The following is a 12,802-nucleotide window of genomic DNA, read 5'->3' as shown; positions in this document are numbered from 1 at the left end:
CATGCAATTAAAATAAATATTTTTTTTAGTATTTTTGGCATTTTTCAAAGGTTTTAGCTAAAAATAATCCATTATCAACATTAATTTAGCGAGTTTAGGTAAAACTCTAACTTAGTTGGCTTTGAATTGAATTACAGAAACCTAGCAACTCGGTCAGAACAAAAAAATGAACAATTCCGCTACCTTCTGTCAATTGCAATATAAAATGGCAGTAAATCTTGTTGATTAAATGTTTTGTTGCAATTTTAAAGTGTATTTTAAGAAATTAGTAGTGAAAATAGTGAAAAATGTGACTTTAGTGTGTTTTTGTGCGAAATAGTCTCTATTACTGGAATTTCAAAAGGTAGGATTTTATTTATTATATATTTTATACAAAAATTTGTTGGGTAAAGTTATACAAAAATACTTTCAAGGTTGATTTAGATATTTTTTTAGTATTTTATGTTTTAATAAGGTAAAAACTAACTTAAGATTATTTTTACCCATTTTCTACAATATTTTTTGGATTCCGGTCGACTTTAATAAACACAGTATCCGAAACAAATAAATCGCTACAAGGTCTCTGAATGTGTCCCATTTTTATCAAATCTGTTCTCTCGGGACTTGTTTATCGATTCTGAATCGAAAAACTTGGACTGATTTATGTGCGGAATGCATTAAGCCTTGTATAAATATTTAAAATGCTTTATTTATAACCGTTTCTCATTTTTTCTTAGTGTATAGATATAAAAAAACTGTGCTACTGATCTTTCATCTGGACACATGACACGCTTTTTATTTCTTTTATTTTTAATGCACAGCGATTTTTGGGTGTTATGATGTTTTGACTTGTCCAAAATAGTCTCTTCGTGTCGATCTGGTAACTTATAAGAGCAGTTGGCGCCACTATCATCAGGATTAAATGATTTTCAGTGTTTTATTGACAGTTGTGTGGGATTGTCATTGATGTCATTGGCTAGGTTAGAGGACAGAAGCTTGTATTGAAAAAATACAGAGGAAAATAAAAAATAATACAGGGTTGTTCACCACATACGACACGGAGTATTGTAGCTAAACGATGAGATTTTTACAAATTGTAAGTTTTGGGTTCGATGAAGGACTATAAGAGGTACAATTTAAAAATAATTTTACAAGATACAGAGTGTCCCAAATAAGTAAAAAATATCAAAGTTGTATTTTTTTAAATGGAACACCCTGTATATTATTACATTTTTAGTTTCTACGATTAAAATAAAGGTAAATTTGATTAAGATTTATTATACTTAAACCTTACCGTTTTTGAAATATTTTCAATTTTGTGAAATTGCAGTAAAAATTTTAAGGCTTCATTTCTCCAAGGGGTATCAAAGTTTTAATACTAAATATTTACTGAAGTTTATTTACTGATCAGTTATTGTGTTGCAATAATAAAAATAATACTACCTTATACAGAGTGTCTAAAAATTTATTTTAAATAATTTTTAGTTTCAAACGGCAATAACTTGTTTAATTTAAATGGAACACCCTGTATATTTTACGAGAATCAGATGCACAATTTAATTGTCTATCAAATTATATTATACCATTTTTTACCTACCTCTTTAAGTTTCCGTAGAAAATGCATTTTCTTGTAATTTAAAACTTCTTTATCAATTTATCAATATACCTATGGAATACTGACATTTCAGATTATTTTTAAAGATGTACGAAATTTTTAAAGAGTACAGATACTAATATTGTCGATATAATAAGTTTATTTCATTGAAAAATAAAAAAAAACTGTTTAAATATTTGTCAAAGAGGACCAATTAATATGATTCCAGTATTCAAACTACATTAACTGACTGTTTGCGTTGATTAATAATAATTGCTCCAAATACTAAAAAACTGAATTTTGTATGGGCATTAGCCAGTGTGATAAAAAGTAACACCTTATAAATGATATTTCATTTTTTAATAAATGCTTATTTATAACAACAAAGACTTTAATTTGATAACTTATTATTATATTGATTTCTGACTCAAAAATCCACATTTATTTATAATAATTTATTAACGAACACAATTAAGTGTGCCATTAATTAGTATATGGGCGGAAATAATGGTGTTATATTTAATTAATGGTATACTCTTTTATAAAGATTTAAATAGTTTTCTTTTTGCATACAAATGGGCTAGTAATACCGTATGATCGAAAAAAAACGGCGTCCAGTTGGCTGAGAAATGAACATCAATGACATTTCCCATATAAATTTACATTTAAAATGACAGCGATCTTCATTCCATAGCCATCGCTGACGCCGTTTTTTCTGGATCATACGGTATTATCGTTTTGCTAAAAACGATAATATTACTAGTCTGTACATTTTGTACATTTGTTGCTTTAAAAACAATCTAAAATGTCAATATTCCATGGATATATTTATAAATGAGGTCTAAATTATAAGAAAATGCATTTTCTACGAAAACTTGAAGGGATAGGTAAACAATGGTATAATACAATTTGATAGACAATTTAATTGTGCATCTGATTCTCCTAAAAGTTATTGCCGTTTGAAGCTAATAATTATTTAAAATAAATTTTTAGACACTCTGTATAAGGTAGTATTATTTTTATTATTGCAACACAATAACTGATCAATAAATAAACTTCATTAAATATTTAGTATTAAAAACATTGATACCCTTGGAGAAATGAAGCTTTAAAATTTTACTGCAATTTCACAAAATTGAAAATATTTCAAAAACGGTAAGGTTTAAGTATAATAAACCTTAATCAAATTTACCTTTATTTTAATCGTAGAAACTAAAAATGTAATAATATACAGGGTGTTCCATTTAAAAAAATACAACTTTGATATTTTTTATTTATTCGGGACACTCTGTATCTTGTAAAAATATTTTTAAATTGTAGCTCTAATAGTCCTTCAACGAACCCCAAACTTACAATTTGTAAAAATCTCATCGTTTAGCTACAATACTCCGTGTCGTATGTGGTGAACAACCCTGTATATTTTTCATCTGAAAAAAACATTTTAACATTTTGACGCATTTGATTCTTATCCAGGATACAGAGTGTTCCAATATTCCGTGGACATATACAAGGTCCGGCAAAAGTGTAGGTAGCTCCTAGAATAAAAAACTTGAAAATTTTGTTTAAGTGCAAAAAAAAGTATGTAGGAGGATGTATTTTATGAAAATATTTTAACTTCTACAGGGTGGGTCAAAAAAGTGTGGGTGGATCGTTTATTACTGCATTTTTGTCTTCTTTTTAGATCATTTTACATAATTCTAAGATATTAGTAAACATATTTGGATAGTTTCAGAGATATAAATAAATGAATAAAAAACATATTTTTTAGCATTTCTTAAAAAAAATGTTAAAAATACAAGAACTGTCCTGAAATCAAAACTATATTATGTATTTAGTTTAGATGGTCTGTACTTACTTTGGTATAAATGTGGAAATCGTAAATCATAGACGCATTCTAACGCCAAACTTTCTAAAATAAAAAATATTCTTTGTTTTCTTAAATAGAATACCCTGTATATTATTTTTTTCAGTAGATGGAGAGTTAAAAAATTCATATTTTTTGTAAGTAAAGTATATTTAAAAATTTTTAACGGGTAAATCCTGAGAAATTTCTTTGAGTGTCTTAGACCGTTGGAGGACGTTCTATTCCATGTTACGGATAGAGTCTTCCAAGTTCTTGAGTTCTGCTTTAAGATGGTTTCCACTTGGGAAGCAGAAGGTTCTGGTTCTGGTCCAGTTAGAGGAGTGTTCGCTCCTTTTGTAGCTAGAATGTTTGATTTTTTATTGGATATTGAATGTTTATGTCAGTGTCACAAATAATTTCTGATAATAAGCTTCATAAATTTTGAATTATTTAACGTTTGGGTTTGTTCTTATTCTTACCCTCTAACGAACAAAATAAATACTTTTAGAGAGGTAAATTGTGCCAAATTATCCTATTTTTACTCCAAAAATACTTAGTACTTCTATGTACAAAGAATATTGGGACACCCCGTATACAGAAGATTTTTTATAATTTTTTTCAAAATTTTTGAGCTAATTTAAGTAAAATAAATCACGCTTATTAATTAATCAAGTGAAAAAAATCAGGAAACCCTTATCTATACCTTAATACCACGATTTTCTGCACCAATTCGTCTTATCTTATCACTCGACAACGTGGGGTACTCGGTTGGGTACCCAGCATAACCGCAAACGACACGAAACAGCGCAAAAAATCCACGAATACCACGCAATTCAGGTGGTGTACCCACCTGTGCCTTGACCGTGTGAAATAATCGACTAAACCACTATTTTCCACCATGCACCTGATGATGACACCTGGGAAGAGAGGGTAGAAACGTCGGGAAGTCGTTATAGATGACAGCTTGCTATAAGGCGTTTGTTCTATTCTTCTATTTTATTAAAATTTGGAAAAAGGAATGGTAACTATCGTTACAGGGTAAATTAGAGAAATGAGCATTGGCGCAACTACAGGGGTGCCCGTGGGTGCCGCCCCCCCCCCAGGTGCTGCTGGGCACCCCCCAGAGAAATCCTGAATTATGACTCTTGGCTACGTATTAATTTTTATTTGCTTGTGATCAGGGTTCGGAAAACTACATGTTACTTTTAAAAACTACATAAACTACATTACATGTAGTTAATGTAGTTTATGTAGAGGGTGTAGTTTATGTAAATTATGTATGTAACTTTCAAATATCAAAGGTTTGAGGTGAGGTTATAGTAAGTTGAAGCTTTAAAAACACATAATGTATTTAAGAAAACAGAAGAAATATGGCTTTAAATATAATGTTTACGTCATATTATCTCTATTATACCTCATACAAAATTATTCATAATATCAATACATAGTTTATTAACGTAGTTTTCATGTAGTTAATGAACGGGAAAAGACGTAGTTTTTGAAGAAAAACTACACGTAGTTGATCAGGTAAATTACGTCTTAATTAACTACTTCCGAACCCTGCTTGTGATGCAGTAAAATGACGTTTTCTAGTTTTATTTAGTTGATATTATTTTGTTGTGTTCAAAAATGTGTTCATTTTTATTTTTTTATTAAATTTGTAGGTATTTAAGTAATCTACGGGATCACGGTTTGATAACCAAGTATATGAAATTTATTGATAGAGAAATTCATGTAAAAACGTTTTATTCAAAAAATGTGCTTTTTAAAATTATTTCTCATTTAAAAATAACAAAAGCCCTAGGCCACCTGAGCTCAACCCCTGCGTACTAAATGCTGTAGTTTTCATAATCCTATGGCTATGGTTACTATTTTTCTAAGGCCTTTGAAAATGTGTAAAAAATAGCCAAAAATCAAAAATGGACATTTTTTCGACTTTTTTTTCGCGATTTTCGTCATGTCACCGATTTTGTTAAAACTGCTGTTAAATAAAATGCTGCTAATAAATTAAAAGACGTAGAATAAGAAAATATAGGCTATTGTTGCAGGGCTTTAAAATAATTGATATTTCTTTTGAAATAATGTTAATAAAAAACTGAAAAATTGGGAAAAGATCACACTAAATATTCGCATTAATCACAAATACACAGTCCGAAAAATTTGGCAAATATTTTGACTTTTGTGCAATGCAGTACAGTTTAGACTATTCAGAACTACTTAGGATTTTAGTCGGACTAACAGGATGTCATCGATATCCAAGAAAAAATAATAAATCTCCTTAAGCTTCATTCAGAACCACGCAATTACGATGTAAACTGTTGCTGCTAGACATAAACTGCTAGACTCCATAAAGAGTAGTATAATCTTGTATAATACCATACGATCGAAAAAAACGGCGTCAGAGGTGGCTTGGAAATGAAGATTGCTGTTATTTTGTATGTAAAATTATATGGGGAATGTCATCAATCGTAATTTTCAAGCCAATTGAACGCCGTTTTTTTTCGATGGTACAGTATAAATTGAAAGCTCTTAACTCTACACTATACTAACTAATTAACACTATATTAACTCTGTACTAATACAAATAAACTTCTAAACTTTGACGCAAAATTCATTGACATAATATGTAGGTATATTTTAGAACTGTTAATAAAAATATCCAATGAATAACGTCAAAATGTGGCTAAATAAAACTAAATCACGAACGTTTTTACTATAAACTAAGGATGAAGTAAGTATTGTCAAATAACAGCCCTCATATAATGTCCTAAAAATATTCTTTAATGCTCCCAACATCATCCTTGTATTATCCTATAAATATCCCAAATAATCGTAAAAGGCTTGCCTAGGGATGTCTCGAACATGACTTTTTTTGTCCCATCTGGATATCCCATAAATATCCTCCTCTGGTTTTTGGATATCCCTAAGATATTCACTATACCCTTATTGGATATCCTCAAGATATCTATAGGATTGTGTTGTGTTATATGGGTCCTTTCACCATTCGTCAACCAAATTTAGCACCTCCATACCTCCCTTACTTCATTCCAGACTGTCTGTCTAATGAAACAACAACAACAATATCAACGACACGACACATCTCACCTTTGACTTTTAAGTTAGGTTTTCCACAGGGGGTGCAAGGATGCCTTTCTTCCGGCTTTTGTTTAACTAGAGAAGCCGCGGTGAGGGGGTGTACGACCCGAAGGGGCAGGGTGGTTTGTTTACGAAACCCGATATTATTGTTGGCGTATTTCGGGAGTAGTCTGATGGGAGCGTCCCCCTCACCCCCTCAGACAGCGGGGTTTGTTTGATTTTTGGCGGTGAAACGCGAGAGGATTCAGAGGGGGTGGGCCTACTACAGGAATATCAGACCGGAGTATAATGGATGATTTATAATGAGAATGAATTTAACATTTTCAAAAAGTGTTATCGAAGAAAATATCGAAATAAAAATTAAACTTCTACATCCTGTATCTCCGAAACTAAGCATTTTAGGACATACGTTTATAGGAATCCTGTATACTATCCTCCTGCTTCGATACTCAGTCTAACGTAACTTAGCTACGTTCATCCAGTGTATTTAGGACACGCACGTATAGTCTGTCCAACGAGAAGATCCTTGACAGTGATAGATGTGTCTGTCATTTTAATTTTTCAAAGTAGTTTATTTTATTTTACAAAGAGAAATAAGTTGGTACAACTGGAACGCATAGCAGGAAATTTATTTAAAATTTGACTGACAAGTGATTACTTCAAAATATTGTGAAAAAAACAGTATAAAACTGAAAAAATGTAATCGAGTTATTTTATTTAATAAAAAACGGTATGTGTTAATACAAAAAAAACAAGAACAAGACACCACATACCAAAAAAATATTAAATAGAACTATTTCTTATTTTCAAGCTTTATGGAACTTCCTGCATTTATGATTATATTTATCAATATAACTTATGTACAAATACAAATTGTAATATTCCACAGGAATAAATAAAACAACATAAATAAAGCAAACTATTTTATTAATAATAACACCAAATTTTATACCTTAAAGGTTGATTAATTAACGTTAATCTTAATTTTTTTAAAGCAGTATTAAAGTACTAAAATCCATGATTTACTTATCGTGTGATGTCGATATTTTACAGCTACTCCAGTTTTTAGTATGGCCCTTCTACCATATTCGAGATGCACTTATCTACGACGAGATGGTATAGGAACTTTATTGATGGTAACTTTATTGGCGTATAAGACTTTCTGCCTGGACAGCGAGTATTAACCATAAACTGTGCTCTGGGTCTACAGTTAATTTTCACTCAATTTTTCCTCCACTTGACTTCAAAAGACACAAAACACACGTAATAACACGAATCAAAATGCATCATCTTCCAAAACGCAAGGTATTTGACAAAAGTTGGCACAAAATTATAACCTATAATTTTGCAAGACTTTGACAAGCGTCAAAAATCTAAAGGCGAGTTCATACGCATCGGCGTCCGTTTGTCGTTCATCGTTCCGTTAAACCAATAAAATTGAAATACGATCTGTCATTTTTGAAATAAACCAATAAAACTGGTTAAAAACAACAAGAGACGACGCATACGGATTTATATTTAAACCCATCCATAGTTAACTTAAAAATTATTAGAAACTTTTTTTAGTAAAATAAATAGATTGGTATGGGACGTCATCTGCTTTTCTTCTGTCATCGTCTGTCGAAATCTTGCCTGAGAAAAAAAAACAGAGTTTACCTAGAAAATTCTATTACTAGTTAAGTCTAAAACTGTCCTTTAATGAAATCGAGTGTCTTTAGGGCTGCTAGGCTACAAAGATGGTAACTAATGCTGCATTATCGTTATTTCCGCCTGAAAAAATTGAGTAATTCTTGCCTAATCAGCCATTAAACTCAAAACAGTAAGTTGTTGAAACAGAGTCTCGCATATAGTAGGCCCTCAGGCTTTTAGCCATTTGACAGGAACAATATTATTCTAGGTCCGCAGCGTTTTGCCTGTGCGAGGGTGTGCGTTCCGTGCGTATTTGTATGCGTGTATCGGGCAGCCAAATTGACAGTTTAATGCGTTCAGTCTGGATGCACCAACAAACAAGACGTCCAGTGAAATCTTGTAAATATTTGCCCTAAATTGGGATAGAGTAACACAGATTAGTTATAAATCATATTCTGAATGCACTAAAAAGAAATCCTTTATTTATACGCGGTTTCACTTATATATATGTGTTTGCATTTTCATTACAATAAAAAACGAAAAAAAAAAGGAAAATAAATGAAAATAAATCACTCCTCCCATTCAAAAAGAACTTTAAAACAATTTTAAATCCATTTCACTTGATTGATTGATAAAAAGAACAGAATATGGGGCTGCCTCCTGTCTAATGGCATGGAAAAAAATCGAAAATTGTTTCTATACACACATAATGATCCTAAATTTGAAGAATACCGTATGACCGAATAAAAAATGCATTACAGTAGGCTTAGAAATATAATTTCAGTTCGAGAAATACCTCTGGAATATCTGGGAATATTTTATTCGAGTTATTTTATTTAAATAAAAAATAGTTCTTGATAGAGGAAATTGCTCACATTCGTTGAATCTCAGAGCTGTGCGTGCGTTTTTTCGTAGGAATTTCCTACGGGAAATGACTCTATCTTTGCGATATCATACAACGTGGCATGCGGAGAATGGACCATTAAAACATCTAGAGGAGTTATGGATGATGATATTTATATTTTATACATGTCTGTGGGCATTGAATATTATATTTTTTATGATTGAGTTTCTTCCATGCTAACTTAATTCTTCTGTTGATTTCTGATAGGAGAGATCTTGAGTTGTGTATTAGTTGCCACAAATATATATTCTTCTACTATTTCCAATATTGTGTTGTTTATCATAATGTCTTTTCTGTCTACCAGTTTGTTGTACATTACTTTAGTTTTTGCTAAATTGATTTTGAGACATACTTTATTGCTGGCTGTTTTAGTTCGTTAATTTGGACTTGTTTATACTTAACGTTCGATCAATATGTACTACCAGTCATGACCTATGCGAACCTGTGATGGGACTATGATATTAGGAAATTAGCATGGATAACTTATTAGACCCGCATTTAAGTCAACGATAGATGACAAAATGGGCCCAACTACAAAGAGAGTATCTAAATATGTGAGGGAGGCTACACCATCATTGGAAATGTTGGATAAGCTAATATGATATAGTTTATACATGTCTGTGGCTTGTAAAATATTATAAAGTATAAAGATAAGTCATAAATCTATTTTATCTAAGACTACTAAAATTCAATAAGCAAACGAAAACTCCGATGAATTGCACCAATCACTGCTCTATTTATTAAGATAGTTTATGGTCCAGTGAATGCTAAATCAAGTCGCAAATGGACCAGAGAGAGATTGGCGCACTATTTATGAAGATGTTGCTCGGCGTTACGGTTAGATTGTGAACGTGGCCTTATTTGTAGACGTCTCTCTCGTTTTCGCGCCAGAGACTACTCGCTATTTCACAGTAGATATTCGAAATAATAGAATACCTCATAGCTCATGGTATGACAGTACCATATAAGCCATTGATTCCCAAAGTAGTTCAGATCAAAGGTCCACAGTATGATGCAAATCTACTACTACTTTAACTAGCAATACAAGAACCATTGAAATCGTATCTTGTTCTATTTACCCTTTACACCCTTCTTGCTTCATTTATGTTAAGTAATATATTTTAAATTTTAATGATTAGTATACTTATTTGAAATTGTAGGTTTGTTCCAACCCCGCTGAGAACCGTTCAGGAACGGTTCCGTTCATGCGCATAGGGCTAAAAGCGTTCCAACCTTGATGGGGATCGTTCTCGAACGATTCTCTTTGCGTTCCAACCAATTTTCTGATCGTTATTAGAACGGTTTCGGAACCGGAATTTCGATACTTGCCAGTAAGAGAGAACTGTTTGTACTGACATGCGCAGTTAGTAAATTTTATCAGCTGATTGACATTTGGGCCGGAGCCTTTGCTTGTTTTGTTTTGTGGATTTGTTTGGTGTTTAATGGGTTTTAGTGTTTAGAATTCTTTCTATACTTAGAATTTGTCGATTTAATTTAGCTCGGGTTTAACATTTTACAGTTCACACTTTTCAACAAAAAAAAACGAATAGTTAACCAAGTGAAACTTACCAAAATTATGGTTTGTGTCCATTATTTATTAATGTAGGTACAACTTAACAAGTATAGCTAGAGACGTGAGAAATATAAAATAAGAGACGCCCCTCGATGCGCAGTGGACATCCCACAAATTTGCTTCAATCAGATTTTTCGTAGCGTAACTGCATCTCTCTTCCGCCGAATGCGTTCTCTCTCTATCGTGTGCGCGACCGGTGCTATCCCCAAGTCTCTTCCTATATTTGTTAAACTGTAGTAATTTACCACTTTTTACAGTTTCCACTGTTCTATACAATTAATAAGAATATCTGTGAAGAATATTATTAAGGTTTGTTTTGTTTACATCTTACATCAAACAAAAAGTGAGGTTATTTTAACCGGTGTTTTGACAAGACATATTAAAAACGGTTCCGAAACTGTTCCAACCGATTGTCAATCTAGAATCGTTCAAAAATAGTGCCGAGTTAACGTATGCGGATAAGACTAGTCCCAATGATTTCAGAACGGTTCCAGAACCGTTCTAAAACTTGGGGTTGGAACAAACCTTGTAATTCTTTGATTATTTTAACTATTCTGATCTCAATAAATATCTGCATTTATTCTGTTTTATTTTGTTTGTAGTTGTTTACCTACTAATATAAAATTGAAAATTGTTGATAATATAAAACCCCCTTACACCTAACATTTTACCTACCAGTTTTGCGTGTTACATTGATACATTTTTGAAGCATTGAAGTCTAAACCATTTTTTTGCCATAAAATATTCAATTAAAGAGAAAGTCATCAAAATTAAATAATAATACTATGACAGAAATAGCTGCCAACAAATATTTTGTAAAAAATTACCACATTTATTTATTTATTTCCTGACATTGTCATTTGTTTTGACACTTTAGTTTTGTATTTCGAGTTTTTTGTTTAAATTAATTGTGTTGTGATATTTTAAGCTTATAATAATTTTTACTAGCAGACCTTGCAGTCGAACATTGTTCTTTTTAGAACCTCTTTTAGTGCAAAGTGTACAAGATAGCTTAATAGCCGCTGCAAAAATCTCATCGCAATCTTATTAGAATACTTTAAACGGGAAAGCGATAGTAATGACGCTTTATATCCCTTAAGAGTTAAGAAGGTGAGTTTTGTTGATATAAATAATAACTGTTTATATATTTATAGTTAATATATTTTTGTTTCGTCAAATATTTTGATTAAAAGAAAATATGTAAAAGTTGGCAACGCTGTGCCGGTCAAGCTTAATGAAGCGACTCAAAATTGATTTGCTTTAATCTACGGAGTTCTATTTCTTCTGCTGTCGATGATATTTGACCGTACCAGTTTCCGTCGATATTCTTCGTCTGTCATAGAAGCCCGCGAAAAACAAAAATAAAACGGATGAAAATCGATCGCGGTGCGCGTTTCTTCGATCGTTCTTCTTCTTTTTCGCGTCTTCTTTTGTTATTAATATGCCGCCTCGGATACAAGAAGCAGGTGCTGGTAGAATACCGTCGGTACTTACAGTACCGTCAAAAAAATATGAAAAGTAAAGAGGAAGAATGAGATCAGTCATGGCCAAGAATCACAGTAGAGGCGTATTTGCGTTTGAATTGTTTTTTCTTCTTTATGAAATTTATAATCTTAGATTTAATCCAATACCGAGATTGTTTGAATTTGACTTTTTAAACTGATTAACTGATTTTTTCTTAATATACATACAGGGTGAGTCTTAAATAAGTGCAAATATTTTTAGGGGTAGTATATTTCGGCCACAAAAACACGTCTATGAGGTTTTTTCGCGAAAAAAAAATGAATATTTGTTTTTTTTTTGAGAACATTTTTGAATTTTTTTTTAATTTTTAGTTAAAAAAGATAATATTTTTATAACATGGCAACATAGATTAAATTTACAAGAAAGAAAACCCAGAAAGGTCCAGTGGTTCTCAAAATTTAAGCGAAAAATCATTTTTTTTTAATTTTCAAAATAAAATATCTCGGTTATTTTGAATTTATTTGAAAAACGGTAAAGAAAAAATATTACAGTTGAGGGTTGGAACCTTTGGTGTTACACAGCAAAATAAAAACACTAAATCACCACAATACACCAAAACACTTTTACTTTTACACTGGACGCGCGTTTCGCTAACCATGTTAGCATCATCAGCAGATGATTATAAACTAAAGTACAATCTACAAGTTGAGCGTTTATATA

At 31.6% G+C, this 12,802-nt stretch overlaps 1 long non-coding RNA gene across 1 annotated transcript in view; it reads left to right on the top strand.

Annotated features, from left to right (window-relative positions):
- Window positions 1–217: 217 nt before the first annotated feature.
- Window positions 218–12,802, top strand: part of LOC115884921 — a 53,684-nt gene continuing 41,099 nt past the window's right edge. The window contains exon 1 of the long non-coding RNA XR_004050631.1: window positions 218–343. This is a non-coding gene — a long non-coding RNA (uncharacterized LOC115884921). The remainder of the gene's footprint in view (window positions 344–12,802) is intronic.

Source organism: Sitophilus oryzae, unplaced genomic scaffold, assembly GCF_002938485.1.
Source record: "Sitophilus oryzae breed Bouriz unplaced genomic scaffold, Soryzae_2.0 scaffold_358_pilon_pilon, whole genome shotgun sequence".
In the NCBI taxonomy this organism is placed as follows: domain Eukaryota; kingdom Metazoa; phylum Arthropoda; class Insecta; order Coleoptera; family Curculionidae; genus Sitophilus; species Sitophilus oryzae.
Note: the sequence above shows the minus strand (reverse complement) of the source record. Positions and strands in the feature narration are given on the sequence as shown.